The sequence below is a fragment of the Megascapheus bottae genome, chromosome 38, assembly GCF_031878675.1.
Source record: "Megascapheus bottae isolate mThoBot1 chromosome 38, mThoBot2.hap1, whole genome shotgun sequence".
NCBI classification, from domain to species: Eukaryota; Metazoa; Chordata; class Mammalia; order Rodentia; family Geomyidae; genus Megascapheus; species Megascapheus bottae.
In genome coordinates this window covers 1,959,613-1,977,708 of record NC_143546.1, presented here as the reverse complement: position 1 = coordinate 1,977,708, position 18,096 = coordinate 1,959,613, and the positions used below count along the sequence as shown (strand labels likewise).

The window sequence follows — 18,096 nt, the reverse complement described above, 5'->3', positions numbered from 1 at the left end:
TTGAGAGCTGAGGTTTATAGGTATCAGTAAGACCATCGGCTTTCTTCATCTCCTTTGGTCTTGTGCTCTGGTTCCTGCTCAGCACACAGGAGCGGTTGGCTTTGCCCTTGGTGGTCTAGACTTTGATGGATCCCTCCAAGGCCTGGCCCTCTGCACTGAGCGCTCACCTGGGAACTCGTGCTTCTGGAAAGTCAACAACCATGCCACTGCCATGCGGCGGGCGTACCAGCCATGCCTTTAACACACTTTCTACACCACCGGCATGAATATCTTTATTTTCTGTCTTTGTAATTTGCTATTGTTTATCTGAACATTTGACATCGAATACTGAGAGTTGAATGCCCGCACTGCTCAGTGGTGGATCCTATTCTGGGAGTTTGAGGGCAGGCAGGCTGTTAAAGATGAAAAATCCAACTGACAAGTAGATTTTCTTTTGTTATGGCTCAGCCGCGGTGAAGTAAGCATAGCAATCTCTCCTGACAATCTATGGCTTTGCTGCCACAAAGTGTACCAGTGCAGCTAGAGCAGCGGAACAAAAACACACATTGATTGGCGGCTTAGGGAAGAGGAGCAAATGCAAAAGGCCTTTGCTTAATCACATTGGAGTTCAATGGAAAGAGCCTGTGAGGTGTGGGGCCTTCTGTGGTGGTAATACGCATTTTGTAAGATGAAATTTCCTAGTGGCTTGATAAGGACATTGAAAAGTCCCCATTTCTTTCACTGAATGTATTTCTAAAAAGCCTAGAGAAAAAGATATGCTGAGAATTGGATAGTTGTAAATATCCCAAGTGTATTTATTAAAATCCATCTCCTTTGCTTCCCTTCCCTTCCCTTCCCTTCCCTTCCCTTCCCTTCCCTTCCGTTCCCTTCCCTCCCTCCCTCCCTCCCTCCCTCCTTTCCTTCCTTCCTTCCTTCCTTCCTTCCTTCCTTCCTTCCTTCCTTCCTTCCTTCCTTCCTTCCTTTTCCTCATTCTTCTTTTCCTCTTCTGTCTTTTCCTCTTCCTTTCCCTCTTCCTCTTCTTCCTCTCCCTTTTCCTTCTCCTCATTGTTACTGTTATTTTAAGAGGCTAGGTGGTGAATGTTACTATCTCATCAAGTTCCCCCAATAGCATCCCCAGAAATGCCATTAGTGAGTACGCTGTAAATTCTCTGAATCCAGTCAGACTGCCTGTCTTTCCTTCCATCACCGCCCAGCAGAACATGGTATTGAGGCAAGTTCAGCTCTTGATAACCACAGGCTCAGACTGTAGACTTCTGGGCTCCCCACACTGGGGACATTGCATTTCCGATACAGCAGACCCACAGCTCCCTCGCCATTGCAAGCATGTTTTCCTCTAGAGATCCCGGGAGAGCCCTTAGGCTCTCAGGGCTTTGTCCTTGGTGGGTGGGGGATCTACCACTTGACCAAGTATGTCCCCAGATCTTGTTTACATGTTTTTGTTGGTTTATTCTTTTGCCAGTCTTGGGGCTTGAACTCAGGGCCTGAGCACTGTCCTTGAGCTTTCTCAAGACTAGCGCTCTACCACTTGAGCCACAGCACCACTTCTGGTTTTTAATATGTATGTGGTACAGAGGAATAGAACCCAGGGCTTCCTGCATACGAGGTAAACACTCTACCGTGAGGCCATCCTCCCAGCTCCCATGTATACATTTTTGTTTTGTTTTGTTTTGTTTTGTGGGTCTTGAGACTTGAACTCTGGGCCTGGGTGCAGTTGCTGAGCTCTTCGACTCAAGGCTAGTGCTCTACCACTTGAGCCACAGCGCCACTTCCACATTTGTATATTTTTAAATAATAAAATTTGAGACTTGGTTGTGTAATTAAGAGCACTGTAGCCACAACACATGCCTTGTAGCTAGAAAAATCTCCTGGACTTGCTTTAAATGTCCTAGGCAGAGGCATAGAAAAACAAAAAGTTCCATTCTGAAACTTACATAAATTAGACATCATTGCTCATGTCATCTGTGGGTTTTTTCCTGAAGCAATTTACTTTACAAATAGAATTAAAATCTGAACTGTCACATACAGCATTTTTCATGCAGAAAATGCTTGGCACTGTTGTAGATTTTTTTTTCTCTAAAAGTTTTTTTTTGACACACAGCAACAGAATAGGTTAAGGTCCTTTATGTCAGATGGAGCGGGTGTTAAATTACGGATGGACTTTACATTGTATCTGTGTTTACATTCTATGTGCGTTCAGCCAAAGGCTGAGTAGGACAGGCAGAAGGCTGCTGATGCTTCATCAGGTATTAGTTGCTCCAACAGAAGGTTTCCACAAGGCGGTAGAGTGATAATAGCCTTGGGCAGATGGGGAAGGGGTTGGCTGCCGTGGCTGGCATCCACACAACACATTCCAGTCCTGTCCATTGCTGCCAGTCCATGTATGGGCATCAGCTCACACCGTCGAGTCCCACTGCTGGAAATTTCCCAAGAATTCTTCCACATCTGGGTTTGAATCCTGGCTCTACTAGTTACCAGTTCTCTGGAATGAGGGCGAGCCGAATAACTTCCTACTTCCCGTGCCTTCCTCAGTTAGAAGGAGATGAAAAATACTTACATGATTCTCAGAGATTTAGCACAGTGCTGGATGTGTAGCAAACACTCCAATACTGGTCAGCATTCTTACCATCCCAAAGAATACCACTGAACCTAACCCAGAGACCTGGAATACCATTTCAGGTCACTCCACTCACTCCTTGAAAACTCATCTTAAAAAAAAAAATCTGATGATAAAATTTGTTTTCTCCTGCTTTATTGCAAGTCTGAAACAAATATACTGTAAGGGAAAGTACAAAAGCTTATTCCTTCTTAGATTCGTATCCAGGATGTGCATTTAAATACCCATCAGCAATTTGGTGAGGCTCTGGACCAGCCATGTTCTCAGGCCTGGAAGGTGTCCGCTAGTGTGACAGACTATAGGCAGATGTGAGAAATGGATGGTAATGATCCCATGCCATCCCAAGGGTCTAGGTAGGAATGTGTATATAGAACCAAAATCAGAAGGATCTTGTCTGCTCATTAGAAAAACATAACCAGTTTCATACTATTTAGTTTGTGTTAATGATCTACTCCTTTAAGGTGTGGGGGGGGGTCTTCTCTCTTGCACCCAGAAAATCCATCGTCTCTTGCTTGGAGAATTGATGTATTCTTTTCTCTTGACCTGTGGCCTTACTCCCAAATTCCTCAGTCACACCTGTGTCACAGAGAGCTGAAAGGCAGGGCTTAGATACTGGCGGAAAATTGGTTAGCAAGGTTTGGGTGGGTCATAAACACTAGGTGTAATTTCCAGTGGTGAACAGGCCAACAGCCATTCCAACCACATGTCCTAAGAAGAATCCCCTTCTTTACATGGGACCCCTAGTTCTGGTCCTAAAGATCACCATTCTTCTAGCTCTCAGGAAGTAGAAGCTGAAGCTGATGAACAGATTGACTTTCTAGGATTCTTCTCGTTGAAAGCCAGTTACCACAGTCATCGTTCTCAGAGAACAACTGAGTACTGAAGACAGTGAAAGTGCTTTAAACTGTGATTTTCCCCCTGCTGATTTCTAGTTAGAGCTGGCCCTCTCTCCAAAGAGAGGTTAAAAAATATAAAGAAGAGAAGCGATTTGACATTTGCATATTGAAACAAGCACTTGAAGGTCTGGCAGTCCGGAACGTGGAGCCCGCCGGGGCTTCTCCCCGTGGATGTGAAGCTGGCTTGTGTGGTGGTGTGGTTGGAGCTGGGGACATGCACTCTCCATCTGGCAGTCGGGTATGGCCTCCTCCCGGCCTCCCCACCCTGTTGGTTCTGGCCGGGTATCTACCGTAGAGCTGCCTCTCTGTGTGCTCTCGTTTAGGGTGGTGATTTCACACACCGTTATTCAGTAGATACTTGGAAATGGGCCTTTTCATTGCCTGGGCATTTACTGATGAAAGATAACTACCAAGGTCCATTACAGGGGCTGGAAATCAACACAGCTGGGGTTTTTGTTTAAGCAGAGGGCAAAGGCATTCTCCTGAAGCAGGATGTAAGTTCAGGGTCTAGGAAAAAGCAACCAAACCGGTGCGCTGGCCAACAAGTCTTCATGGCACAAATTAACATGCTAATATTGACACTTTCTTCTTTCCCCTTAAATGTCCATTAGACGCACTAATTTGTGTGTGCTTAAGACATTTCCTACTTGGTGTAATGACTGATATTAAGATGTCATCCAGGGCAAGAGTAAGACTAGCCCTGCAACCATGGGCCTGGTTCTCTGAGCATCACAGCTCCCTTCTGACCTTCCAAAGGAGAGCCTTCTCCACGGCCCAGCCCTCTGTGCTGACCCAGACTGGCCACCAAGTGTCACTGGTGTGCTTTTTTGCTACTGAAAAAAATGTTTTTCGAGAGAGTCTTTGATTGTGCCAGTCCAGACACCCAGCTCCTGGCTCCAGTGTCTGCTGCACTCTGACTATCTCTCTTGATTGACATCAGAGAGCAGCTGGGCTGTGCAGCTGGGGTGAGGATAGGAGAGAAGTTGGTGGGGGGACACTGATGGAATGGATGTGACTGACACCTTTGAGTCTCTGTGACCTGGACAGGATGAAAAACTGGGTGGCCTAGCTCTGCTCTCAGGAGCAGGTGATGGCTCAGACTCCTCCACCTCTCCGCCCTGCCCCGCTCTCCCCCCCCCCCCCCCGTCCTTCATTGTTTTGAGTACCTGTGGTTCAAATTCTCTCCTGAATGCCTTCTAAATTCTGTTACTTTCTGTTGGGTGATTCCGATGCATGCAGTTCTTGAGGTTGGTCGAATTTCTGCAGCAGGCTTTTGGCAATCTCCACCCACCTCTGTTCTTGAGTGGCTGGCAGGCTCCTCTGAACTTTCCACCCATTTCTCCCTTTACTGCTGCCCATTCTTCCCCTTGCTGATAGGCCTCCTGCTAAATGATCCCGTTTATCCACAAGTTTAACAGTGCATAAACTTTGTCACATCCCCAAGCCGCTGTACAAGCAAGCTACTGGTAATCTTCCATTCAGGTTCAAATGCTCTGAGTTGTTTCTATCAGTGAGGCAGGAAGGGAGCATCATGGATGGCGGGAAGCTTTCCACCATCCCACCTTACTGCTTACATTTCCGTCCATGTCTTCCTCTTGCTTTATAAGTCACACCTCGAGGAGGTGCAACAGTAGAGCCAAAGTTTTGGGGGAGATGGGAGGAGCCAACCATGAAGCACTTAGCCTTTACTACAGGTTGAGTAGCTGTGTTAATCACTGGTGTCCAGAGAGCGTGAATCCTTCTGATTGGTATTATATGGATGTCAATTAAAGGCATTGTTGTTACACAGGAGAGCGCCATGGAGTCTCTTCTTTCCCTGATGAAGGCGTGACAAACTAATGTGAGATGACTTTTGAAGTGGTGGAAATATCCTCCGTCTTCATTCCCTATAAACAGGAACATCACCTCGTGTTCAGAAGTGAATGAAGACTGCATACGATGAAGCGCAAGCTAACCTCAGATGGTTCTGAAGAGAGCCTGTGGTTGTTAGACCAGCGGCCAGTCCAACATACTGGCTTTTAAATTATCTCACCCATTCAACCAGGAAGATGGTTACACGTGCTTCCCCCGCTTCCCTGAAGGCAGTAAGGAGTGAAGATAGCCAAGGTGGCTCATGAATCCACAGTGAGCACCGACCTAGAAGGCCTGGGTCTGCTTTTACCTCCCAGAGTGAGTCAGCTGTATACCGTCACCCTTCGTTTTCTGCCCTGTGTGATGAGCGTGGGTGCTCTGGGGAGGGCTTCATGCCAGCGTGGCCCGAGGGGCAGCCTTCTTGTTCAGAGAGGCTCCCTGGCTGCACACCTTGCTGGTCAACGTCCTCCGCGTTCTTTGTTTATCATCAGTGCATCTGAAGACCGTGTTGTGTAAGTGCTACTTAGACAGATGCATCTCTGTTTCTGTTTTCTTTCTAATGTTTCATGCCGCATCCCTCATTTCATGGTTGGCTGTTATGACCGGCAGTCAGTCTTTGGTTGTGGCTTGGTTTCTTAGGTTCCAGTTGTGTAAGTTTTGTGAGAGTCAGGCGATTGTCTGGAGATGGATGTGTCCCAGCCATTACCCTCCTAAATGCACATCAAGAGGACATAGAAAACAAGGGACGGGAGTGTGCCTTAGAAGGGAATTCAACAGACTGAAAATGGGTCATCTGTTGGGAGAGAACAGTCCTTATTTTTCCCTGGACTTGGGCTTTCCCAGGCCTACCCTATAGGACAGAGAGAGGGGGAAATTACAGAATTCCATTTAACCTCTAGGGCTTGTACTGGCTTGGGTAGGTAATGAAAAATCTGCTATTCTAGAAACTATTCCTTGACAAGTTAGTTCAGAATTAATTATTATTAACTTATTTTTTTTGTGGACCATAGAGTCTGGTTACTGTTAAGTCTAAAGGCTTAATTACAGTATTTTTTTCTCAGAGGCCTTCTCATCAAACCCTTTAAGTTTCTCCATCACAGAAGCTTTATTGTACAAGCTAAAAACTAGAAACGACTCAAGAATCAGCCAGCACATAAGTATCTATGAAATCTCCCCATAGCGGAGCACTGCTCCTTAGTGAAAAAGAGAACAAAGACTGATCCGTGCAGTCATGTGCTGCCTTTCCTAAAGAAGAATCCCAGCTAGTCAGGAGGGTCGAGGTTCAAAGCCAGCCCAGCATGGCACAAAAGTCCATGAGACTCTCATCTCCATTCACCACCAGAAAACTGGAAGTGGTGGAAGTGGCGCTGTGGCTCAAATGAGCATTAGCTTGAGCTAAAGAGGTCAGGGACAACGTCTAGGCCCTGAGTTCAAGCCCCGTGACCACAAAAAGAAGGAGGAGAAGAGAAGTAAACATGGGGTGACTTGTTGACATCCAGTGCTAACTTATAAGGCTGCAGCGCAGAGGAGGGGCTCTCCCACCGTCATCTGTGGGCCAGTCTGGTTCTTCAAAGAGCCAGGAGGGATGCCGCATGGTCCATGGGGCAGAGCCCAGGAGGGAAGGGGCCAAAGTTGGCTTCCAAGGCAGTTGTCTTTTCAGAGACCATTCCTGGGCACTGGGTGGGAAGCATGCCTGTTGGACTAAAAAACTGACAATGTAGTTTATTAAAACCTTTCATCTTACAGCTCTTACATAAGCTCAAACACCAACCTCACTCTACGTGCTGATTTTGTTTCTTCATACATTTTTTTGGGAGGGAGTCAGTTGTGGGGTTTGAACTCTGAGCCTGGGTGCTGTCCTTGAGCTCTTCAGCTCAAGGATACCGCCTTACCCCTTGAGCCACAGTCCTACTTCCCATTTTCTAGTGATTAATTGAAGATAAGAGTCTCACAGTCTTTAGTGCCAGGGCTGGCTTTGAACCATGATCCTCAGATCTCAGCTCCTGCGTAGCTAGGAAGACAGGCGTGAGCCACTGCACTGGCTTTAGAAACTCTTTTCAGACTGGATTCACCGTGAGGCAAGGGGGCAAAACGATGGGTGTGAAAGCTCCAGGGCTCATGAGTAGACAAAGACAGTCTGGGACCCTTCATGCACCAAGGCCCAGACTGGTCTGGTAGAACTTAGTGGCAGGCTGCCATAGTGGACGAAATTCTTTGCCTAGTTTGTGGCTCAGGACAGTTGACTCAGAGACATAGACAATGGACGTTTCTGATCTGCTGGCATGGCGGGCTGTGCAGACCTATTTGTCACAGAAGATTGAGACCAGCAGCCTGATCTGAACAAATGTAGAAGGAAGACAGGGCCAGGGGACTGTGGCTCTCGCCTGTCATTCTGGCTTCTTAGGAGGCTGAGATCTGAGGTTCCAGGTTCAAAACCAGCCTGGAAAGGAGAGTCTGTGAGACTCCAGTTAATCAGGAGAAAGCTGAAGTGGCACTGTGGCTCAAGTGGAAGAGCTCCATGTGTGAGTAAAAAGGCTAAGGGACAATGTCCAGACTCTAAATTCAAGCCTCAGTAATGTCAAAAACAAAAACAATGAAAGGGTATCAAGGTATGTGAATTAATGCACCTTCTATCTGGCAAATATCATGTAACCCTTTTACTAATTACAAAAAACCAAAAAACAACAACCCCGCAAAGCAGCAAGGAAGGCAGGAAGGAGTGTGGAGTGTGAGTTGCCAGGACTGCCCACCACCCAGAGAATCTAACTACCAGAGCAGGACCTAGTCAAGCTGGACAGACAGCTCCAAACCAACTAGAACTGAAACCAAAACCAGAGGGAGCTTTCCAGGAGAGAAAACGGATGGGAACAAAATACCCTGACTTCTGCATTTGAAATTCAATAGATGAATTTAAAGGGAGCTTGATTTCTCCTGAGCTTTGGAAGAAAGCTTTCACTGCAGGGAGCTAAACTGCGGAGGAGAATGGCTATCACACAGCCCAGCAGAAGGCTTGCAGGTCCATCCTGGATGCTCCTGCCAAAGACCCCCGTGGCAGCAGAACTCGTCCAGCAAGCTCCAGGTCACGGCCTCTTCTCCAAAGGGTGGGGAGCTTGCTGGGAGACCTTCAGAAGGCCTGGGAGTAGGGGCTACTTTGTGCCTTTAGGAAACAAACCATTCGTTCTCCCTACCAGGGAGCACTAGACAAGGAAGTTTGCGGTGCAAGTCACAGGTGTTGAGACTAAGGGAAAGCCTGTAGAGGCACGACAGTAGATGACTGCCTACTTCCCTCTTCCTTTCCCACTCCCTCTCTGTCTTCTTCTCCCTGTCCCCCCCCCCCCCCCCCCCGTCTCTGTCTGTCTTTGTCTCCCTCTAACTCTCTCATGCTGGTCTGGGGGCTTGAACTCAAGACCTGGGTACAGTCCCTCCTCTTTTTTTCCCTCAAGGCTAATACTCTACCACATGGGGCACAGCTCCCCTTTGGCTTTTCTGGTAGTTGATTGGAGACAAGAATCTCACAGCCTCTTTCCTGTCCTTGCTGGCCTCGAGCCACAATCCTCAGATCTCAGCCTCCCAAGTAGCCAGGATGATGGGAGTGGAGCACCAGCATCTGCTTTGTGTGGCCTGCTAGCCAAGCCCTGCCTGAAGTACAAGTAGCAGATTACTGTGAAATCACGCATAAGGCACTCGTGCACGCATACGTTTACGTGGTATCTGTGGAGGCACGTGGGCCTCGGTGTACACTGTTACTTACGGGGAGGCCGGGAAGCTACTACTGTCCCCCGAGGACCCTCCTCTCCTCCTGTCCCCCCAGGACCCTCCTCTTCTCCTGTCCCCCAGGACCCTCCTCCCCTCCTGTCCCCCAGGACCCTCCTCTCCTCCTGTCCCCCGAGGACCCTCCTCTCCTCCTGTCCCCAGAGGGACCTCCTCTCCTCCTGTCCCCAGAGGGACCCTCCTCTCCTCCTGTCCCCAGAGGGACCTCCTCTCCTCCTGTCCCCCGAGGACCCTCCTCTCCTCCTGTCCCCAAAGGGACCTCCTCTCCTCCTGTCCCCAAAGGGACCTCCTCTCCTCCTGTCCCCAGAGGGACCTCCTCTCCTCCTGTCCCCAGAGGGACCTCCTCTCCTCCTGTCCCCGAGGACCCTCCTCTCCTCCTGTCCCCCGAGGACCCTCCTCTCCTCCTGTCCCCAGAGGGACCTCCTCTCCTCCTGTCCCCAGAGGGACCTCCTCTCCTCCTGTCCCCAGAGGACCCTCCTCTCCTCCTGTCCCCAGAGGGACCTCCTCTCCTCCTGTCCCCAAAGGGACCTCCTCTCCTCCTGTCCCCAGAGGGACCTCCTCTCCTCCTGTCCCCAGAGGGACCTCCTCTCCTCCTGTCCCCAGAGGACCCTCCTCTCCTCCTGTCCCCAGAGGACCCTCCTCTCCTCCTGTCCCCCGAGGACCCTCCTCTCCTCCTGTCCCCAGAGGGACCTCCTCTCCTCCTGTCCCCAGAGGACCCTCCTCTCCTCCTGTCCCCAGAGGGACCTCCTCTCCTCCTGTCCCCTGAGGACCCTCCTCTCCTCCTCCGGGAGGCCTCACTGGCCCCTCAAGTCTGGGCTGTTGAAGCCCGTCTCCCTCCCCAGGTCAGCAGGGTCTATCTTGGTCAGAAGGATCAGCCGCTGTGGACCTGGCCCACCCCGCCGCACCCGGGAGCCTCGGGCTGGTCCAGGCCCCCCCCCCCAGGGCCCGCGGGCGGCGGGGCCCAGCGCGGACTCCTGTCGGGGCTCTGAGGTCTTTGGAGAGCTGCCTTCATCCTTGCGCGGGAGAAGCGGGGCAGTGACGGGGCCGCGCGCACGCGCGTGGGTGTATGTACGTGTGCGCGCTCGTGTGCACGTGTGTGCGGGTGTGTGTACGTGTGTGCACTCTGTACGTGTGTGCACTCTACGTGTGCGCGCGTGTGTACGTGTGTGCACTCTACGTGTGTGCACTCTACGTGTGCGCGCGTGTGTACGTGTGTGCACTCTGTACGTGTGTGCACTCTGTACGTGTGCGCGCGCGTGTACGTGTGTGCACTCTACGTGTGTGCACTCTGTACGTGTGCGCGCGCGTGTGTACGTGCGTGTGCGCGTGCGCCCGGATCCCGGGCGGGGGTCTGGCGGGAGGACGGGCGGGGCGGGGCGGGGCGGGTGGGAGCCGGCGGGCGGCCGTTCGCAGAATTGACCCGACTCCGAGCGGGGGCGTCGGGAGCGCGCGGAGCCCGAGCCCGGCTGCGGGCGGGGAGATCCGGGCTCCCCGGGCTCCCCCGCGCCGGATCCCCGGGCTCCCCCGGCCGCCCCGGGGAAGCCGCGCCGCCTTAACCCCCGCGGCGCCGGCCCGCGCTCGAGCCCCGGCCCCCTCGCCACCCCACGATCCACACCTCCCCAAGCGTCGCCCCGGCTCCGCGCGTGGGCACGCCGTGGGCAGCTCGGCGGGGAGGGCGGGGCCGGGGTCCCCGGCCAGGCCACCGGAGAGGACGCGCGGCCAGGTAAGCGGGCCGGGCCAGACCCCGGGCGGGGCCCGCGAGCCCTGCGCCCTGCAGACACCGCCCGCCTGCCTCCCCCGCCCTGCCCTGCATCCCCGCCCTGCCCTGCCCTCCCCTTCGCCGCCTCCCCTCCCCTCCCCTCCCCTGCATCCCCCTCCTCTGCCTCCCCTGCCCTCCCCTCCCCTCCCCTCTCCGGCCTCCTCTCTTCTGCCTTCCCTCCCCCGCCTCCCTTCCCCTCCCCTCCCTTCCTCCCGCGGCTCCCTCCTCACACCAGGGGCTGCTCCACCCTCTCTGAGGACCCCAGGGCGGGAGCTTGGGGAGCTGGGGTGGTGAGGTGCCTGGAGAGGACTTGCACAGCTCCAGCTAACCACAGGTGACCAGACAATGCCCCAAGGACACCACCACTGTCCACCAGAGGACAGGACAATTGGTGTGGGGCCTTGTGCTCTCATGAGGATCATGGCAGAAGCAGTGACAAAAAGCACACCTTACTGATGTGGCCCATTAATTATACCACCAGTAACACCATGACATCAAATCGCTATCGGCCACATTAATGTAACTTTAAGAACTTTGCACATGATAACTCAAACATTTAAACTTTTCAGGACCTCATAAGGCAAGGACTTCTGCCTCCTGGCGTGTGCACGTGTGTGCGCTGGCCTGGGTGGGCGTGCACATGTGTCTGTGTCAGTACCAGGACCTGAATGCGGGGCCTTGTGCAAGTGGATGCTCTACCACTCGGGCCACAGACCCACTTTTGGCTATTTGGTTGTGAATTTGGAGTCTCCCGCACGCTCCCATCCAGGCTGGCTTTGAATTGCAGTTCTCAGATCTCAGCCTCCTGAGAAGTTAGGGTTACAGGTGGAAGCCAGCAGCGCTGGCTGAAAGCTTGAGGTGAGTGAATGTGAGTGTGTGCCCTGCCTTGCGGTTTCTGGTGTGCCCTGGTGGAGAGCTTGTCCCTCACACCACACTGCCCGTGCTGGATGGAAAGCTCTTCCTCCAGCCTGTGAGGTAAGGGACAGAGAGGGTGCCTGGGTGTGAATGAAGTCATTGCCTGTCTCTGGCCCACTGAGACCTGATTTGCTTTTCCCACGGTTCATACCTCTGTTGCTGGATGTGGATGGTGAGGCTAGGGGGCTGTAGGCCTGGCAGGCACATTTCCCATCATGCTTTTCAAACCAGCCTCCCCTGCCTGGTCCTGAACCCTTGACTCAGCGGCCAGGCCTGTGGATCCCTATGTCCCCAGCTTGCGGGGAGGCTGCTCTGCAGGTCCCTGGGCCATGCTCTTGAAGACACTCAGGGGTGGAAATGGAACTATGTCCCAGAAGCACCCCCCCCCCAGCATGGCCAGCCTAGCTGAGTGACACGGAGCCGTGCCAGGCTGGCCCCGGTCAAGCTTGACTGTTTTTCATGGGTAGCCTTGGACCCGGGTAATAACTTCATCTCAGACAAACTAGGGGCTGGTTACTCAAAGGCGTGCTGAGCCAGAGCTTTGCAGCACTTCAGAGAGATGGGTGGTGAGCTTAACCTTTAAACCCAGGCTGTGTTTCAAGACCAGCGTGCTTTGAAATGGTGCCTTGTCAGTGAGAGCCAGCAGCTCTTCTCTCTCCCTATTCCCTCACAGTTATGGTGGTCAGGAGTTCCCAAGGATGGCCAGGCTTTGGGATTACCTGTGGAAACAAAAGAGGAGGGGGCTGGGGAAGGGAGGAAAGAAGGAAAGGAGGGAGGGAGGGAGGGAGGAGAGAGAGGGAGGGAGGAAGGAGAGGGTGGGGAGGCAGGGCCTTCATCAGAGCGCAAGCCCTGACAGGGAAGGAAGGCAGAAGAGCCAAGTGCTTAAGTTGTTTGCATTTCTCCTGTCACCTGTTGATGTCCAGGATGAGGGAGTTTATTCAGCCGTCTGGGGCTGGCGGGGAAGACCTGGTCAGCACGCTTTGTCTGTGTGAAGCTCTTGCCAGCTCACTTACATGCTTCCTGTATTTGAACTCCTTCCTCAAGTAACCCCTGCTCTTGCTGCCTCCTTTGGGGTTATGTGGACTTATACTTGTAATCTATATGTAATATAGATGATATGTAACAGAGATGACATTCATTGTAGTTCTCTGTATAATATAAATATGTTTATGTAATATGTCTATAATATCTACATAATCTACACATTTATAATCTCCATAATATGTAATCTACATAATCTATAGGTTATGTTCTCTATTACACATAGAATATACAGATTCTATACCAGAATGCATTCCATGTATACACATTCTATGTGGTGAATATGCTCTATCTAGACATAACATGAGTAAACACAATTGGTGTACAATAGAGCTCTCCAGCTAATTTAAGCAAGAAGACAACTAGACACAATCCCTTACCCTGGGCCTAGAGACTGCTGTCACTGCCTCAGGGCAGCCGCGAGGGGGCTACAGCACCTCCCCCTCCCAGCAGGCTTGCGCCCACTCTTGGCTGCCCAGTCCCCACCTGTTCCATGCTGGAGTTTGGTGACCATGGGTCACCCACCCATCGTGGAGGGAGAGCCCAGTGTGACTGTTCTGCGTGGTATAGGCAGACTGGCAGGTGAACACACAGTGCCTGCCCTTAGGCTACCCCAGCCAGAGTCCGCGTGCGTGTGGGATCACACCTGTGTGTGTCGGGGGGCAGGGGGTAAGAATGACACTCCTGGGCGCCAGTGCTAAACTGTCTGCTTGCAGTTCTGGCTCTCCCATCGCGTGCCCCAGTTTATCCACCCAGGACATGATGGGATTTGTGACCTCACTTCATAAAGGATGTTCAGTGCCCACATTCCATCATACCACAGAGGCTCCGTGTGAATATCGCAGGCACACTCTTTGTGCATCACCATCCACAGACCCCATCTGACCGTCACAGGGACACCTTGAATAATCAAGGTGTTCGTTTCGTAGACAAACACTGTCACCGCCCTGTGAGAATTGGTGCAGTTGTGACTTTGGATTTACCTATGAATAGTTCTAGCAGTGAGAATGTGTCACTTGACTTACTTAGGCCAAACACAAATGACAGGCAACTTTGCAGCAGAGTAGTCTTTTCTCCGAAGGATGGACTCTTACTGAAACTAACAGTCCCATCCACTTTTACGTGAGTATTTTATTTGAACAGAGGGAACCGTGCTGTGTAGACAGCTGGCTGGGAACCCACCCATCCACATGTGCACACGCAGCTGTGGGCAAAGGAAGAATTGCTGTCCTGTGGGGAATGGAAGAGGGCGGCCTCATTTTACCATGCTATCCACAACCTCTCGTAATCTCAGCATTGTGGAGCTGATCAATTATTTATGCCTGGAACTTCCAGTTCATGTGTTTTCTAGTGTGGTTGGCCATGTGTAACCAAATTGCCATGCAGGACACAGTGGATAAGAGTGGATAAGAGGGTACTCCAGTGCTACGCTTCTAAATGTCTGCGGTTCTCAAGTCTCTTATTCGGTAGAGGACTATCAGGGCATGAGCTTGATTTGTGTGTGTGTGTGTGTGTGTGTGTGTGCGCACACGCGCGCGCGCGCGCGCATGCGCGCACACGTGTGTTCACGTGTGAGCACGTGTGCATGTGTGCTGGTACTGGGGCTTAGCTTTTTCTCTCGTTACTGGCACTCTACCACTTGAGACACACCTCCATTTTTTTTTCTGGTTCATTGGAGAAAAAAAAAATTGTGGTTTTGAACTATGGTCTTCAGCTCTCAGACCGCCTCCCCTTCTGAACAGCTGGGGAGCTAGGAAACCAGCAGTGTGCCTGGCCTTAGGCAGTGTTCATAAAATCCTTTCTTGTGTATTCCAGATGGAGACACTCACGTGAATTTGAATATCTGTCTCCCTGGCTTAGAGAAATGACTGTTCTCTCTTCTTGCATCTCGCCTTTTGGCTTGAAATGGGGTCAGAATATTGCTTAGGGGCAGAAAGCTGAAACAACAATATTTCCACTTTGCCTTGTAATCTGTTGCCTATGCTTATTAGGACAGAATGTAGGTTAAACCACTGTCCTAGGAAGTAGAAGAAGAGAATTTAAGATGTGGGAAATTTACAGAATGTGCCGAAATCTGGACCTGGAGTGTCTGGGGTGTTGTGTTTGTTTCTTTTCTTTGTGTGTCTTACTTGTTGGTAGGTGACCACATTCCCTCAGGAGCACTTGCTGATGTGACTACTCACACACACGCACCTCTCGATGCGCTGCTCCGCTGTGTCCTCCAAGCCAGAGCCACACCTGCCAGGCTTGAGTCAGGGGAGGTCCGACTCTCAAAATAAGCAGGGTGGATCCAGGGGAGCCAGCTCGTGTTACAGGATTTACACAGTGCTTCAAAATGGCACCCTGTGTTGGTCCATGACAGGAGAGACAGGATTCTTCACGGGGTTTACTCAAGGCTGGCGAGTCTCACGGGTCCTAGACAGCCTCCTGTCGTTCTGTGAGACAGGGGCCTGGGATTCAGAGCTGGGGGCTACTCAGGAGGCTGAGATCTGAAGATTCTGTTTCAAAGTCAGCCCGGGAAGATGAATCCAAGAGACTGTTATCTCCAGCTCACCACTGGAAATGGAGTTGTGGCTGGTGCCAGCCTTGAGCAAAAAAAGCCAAGCAAAAAATGTTGAGTCCCCGAGTTCAAGCCCCAAGTATCAGTGTGTGTGTGTGCATGTACACACACACACACACACACACACACACACACACACACACACAGCACGAATTCAGGAGATTGTCCCCTCAGTTGTAAGCAATAAGAAAAGGAACAAATAATGCAGTTTCTCCAAGGTTAACTGCAGTAGCACCTCCTGATTTAGCTTTGCTCAAGAAAGCTTCCCTGTAAATGAATTTTGAAGAAACACTTCAAGCACCAAAAGCTGTTTATAAAACTCTGTTTTGACAAATATGAGATTGAAAGCCTTCCCAGCACCTGTGGCCCACTCTCTGTGTGGCTCTGCGAATCCAGGCCTCTCCTCGTGTAATTTATTTCCTCTTGGTGAGTGAGATGACAGTATCCTCTTGATCAGGATCCCATCCTGCTTTTAAAAACATACTGCTTTCCTCTGTATTTTCACATGCCATCTTTCTCCTTTACGTGGCTGTGTGTCGTGTTTTCGGTTGCTTGAGATCTTCTGCCTTACTTTACGCAGCTTTTGGAGAAGTTTCTTCCGGCTCTCTCTCTCTGGGAGTAGAAAGTGCAGAGGTGAGGTAGCTTATTGCTTGTAGCCACAAAGATCTCCATTTCAGCCCAGCACTGATGCCTCACACCCGTAATCCTAACCTCTTGGCGAGTAATTCTGAGGCTCAGAGTTCAAAGCCAGCCTGGAGCAAAAAGAAGCTAAGGGAGAACCCAGTACTGGCACCGCAATAATTTTATAAAGCTGTCTCTTGATTGACACCTTGCTCACCCCACACGCCCCTACTCCATCATAACATCCAGCATCCAGCCAGGCTTGGAGGAACATTTGTCAGGCATCGTGCCCAGCGTTGTAGGCACATCCTCTCACTTCACCCCCAGACACCCCTGTACGCCTCAGACAGAGACGGTAACTTGGATCTGAAATGGCCGCGCAGACCTGGACCTGCAGTCACTGCATCTGGGGCCTGTCTGTCCACGAGGCTGTTTCATAAGCCCAGAGTCATACAGCGCAAGTGGCATAGCTAAGACTCGGGTCTGATGGCTCAGAGACTGCCCTCCACTTGGCATTCGTTTCTCCACACCCGGCGGCCTGTTCTCTGTCCGCCAGGCGCTCGGGGCACGGCCTCCCCAGCCCTCTCTAGGCTTCCCTCCTAAGTCGATGGAGCCTCCCCAACCTCTACAGTGGCCTCTGAGCAGGCACCTGGTTTATTCTTTGGACTCTGTGTGATTGTCTTAACCCTGGGGCCAGTTTCCCAACCCCACCAGCACTCCTGCACACACTCAAGTATCCATCTGGTGTTTAAGTTCAATTCAGTTTTGATTGATAAATGTTAAAAAGAAATCCAGTGTTGAGGTGCGCTCCTTCCACAGGAGCTCGGTAGCCCTGAGACGCCCTGGCGTTCCTTCACAAGTCACCCGTCCACCCGTTACCTCATTCATTCCTCCTCGAAATGTCTTCATGCGTCTCAGCCTGAGCGTTGGGCATGGGTAAAATTATGCACAAGCAGGGGTGTGGAAATGAGTGATGCAGTCCTACGTGTCATCTTTCTTGTTTTGTTCGTTGAACTTTTGGCACAGCGTCATTGGCTCCTGGCATTCTTGTAGTCTGCAGTAGAACACGTTGTCTCCCGGTTTCCAACAGTTTGAATGTTTTCCAGAGTTTTGAAAAGTCCCTCTTAAATGTGCTAAGAAGGGCTTCCCTTTGAGCAAGGTTTGTGCAGTTCCGGGGTCATATAACCCAGTTATCCTGCAGTTAGCTTTTTCGACAGTTCTGGGCCTGGGCACTGTCCTTGAGCTTGTCTTGCTCCAGGCCAGCGCTCTGCCACTTTGAGCCGCCGGCGGCTCATTGTCCCGTTTTCTGGTGATGGGTTGGAGACGAGAGTCTCACACACTTTCCTGCCTGGCCTCCCTGTGACCTGCGACCCTCAGATCTCAGTCTCCTGAGTAGCTGGATTACAGGTGTGAGGCCCTGCCATGCTCTTTTTATACCAAGGAAATGTTTGCATAGCCAACATTAAAACACAGAAAACCACAGGCCACGGATGTTCCAGTCACATTCCTGCTTATGTATGTAAGCAGGCTACACTTACATAATACATCTCATGTGCACACCAATTACTATGTTGCATTGTGTGTAGATTGCCTACTAAGTACAGAAACCAAATCAAACATTTAATCTCAAAGCATGGTAAATTTAAAGAATACTTTTCTTGTGTTATAAAGCTAATTAGCAACTAAAAATTAAGTAAGTATATGGGTGGTAATGAGGAAGTGTATATTAAATTGAAATTTATTTTCCAGCCCAAATTAGAATAAATTCTGTGAAGATGAATTCCACTGGCACTGTGCAGGGGAGCCAGGGAAAATTCCTCCAAAATGTAAATGTTCTGAACCTTCCTCCATCCTTTTGGTTCAGAGAAAATAATTCCTCCTGCTTGGCGTAACTGGTACCTGGGGCTCAAAAGACAGAAATGAATCAAGTAGTCAGAGTCCAGATGCAGGTGTGAGCCAACAGGGCCTAGCCTGGCCTTGAACTCAGGGCCTGGGCACTGTCCTTGGACTTTTTTTGCTCTCATCACTAGTTAGTGCTCTGCCATTTGAACCACAGCACCACTCCCAG

At 51.0% G+C, this 18,096-nt stretch overlaps 1 protein-coding gene across 4 annotated transcripts in view; it reads left to right on the top strand.

Annotated features, from left to right (window-relative positions):
• Kcnn2 (potassium calcium-activated channel subfamily N member 2) overlaps positions 1 to 18,096 on the top strand; it is a 176,757-nt gene that overhangs the window by 42,249 nt on the left and 116,412 nt on the right. Inside the window, exon 1 of one of the 4 annotated variants that reach the window (XM_090325475.1) lies at positions 10,625 to 10,855. The exons of 1 other annotated variant lie outside the window; for it this stretch is intronic. The gene's annotated coding sequence lies outside the window, so the exon portion shown is untranslated. Of the gene's footprint in view, positions 1 to 10,624; positions 10,856 to 18,096 lie in introns of those variants that run through there. 2 more of the 4 variants (XM_090325478.1, XM_090325477.1) reach the window with 2 other exon arrangements.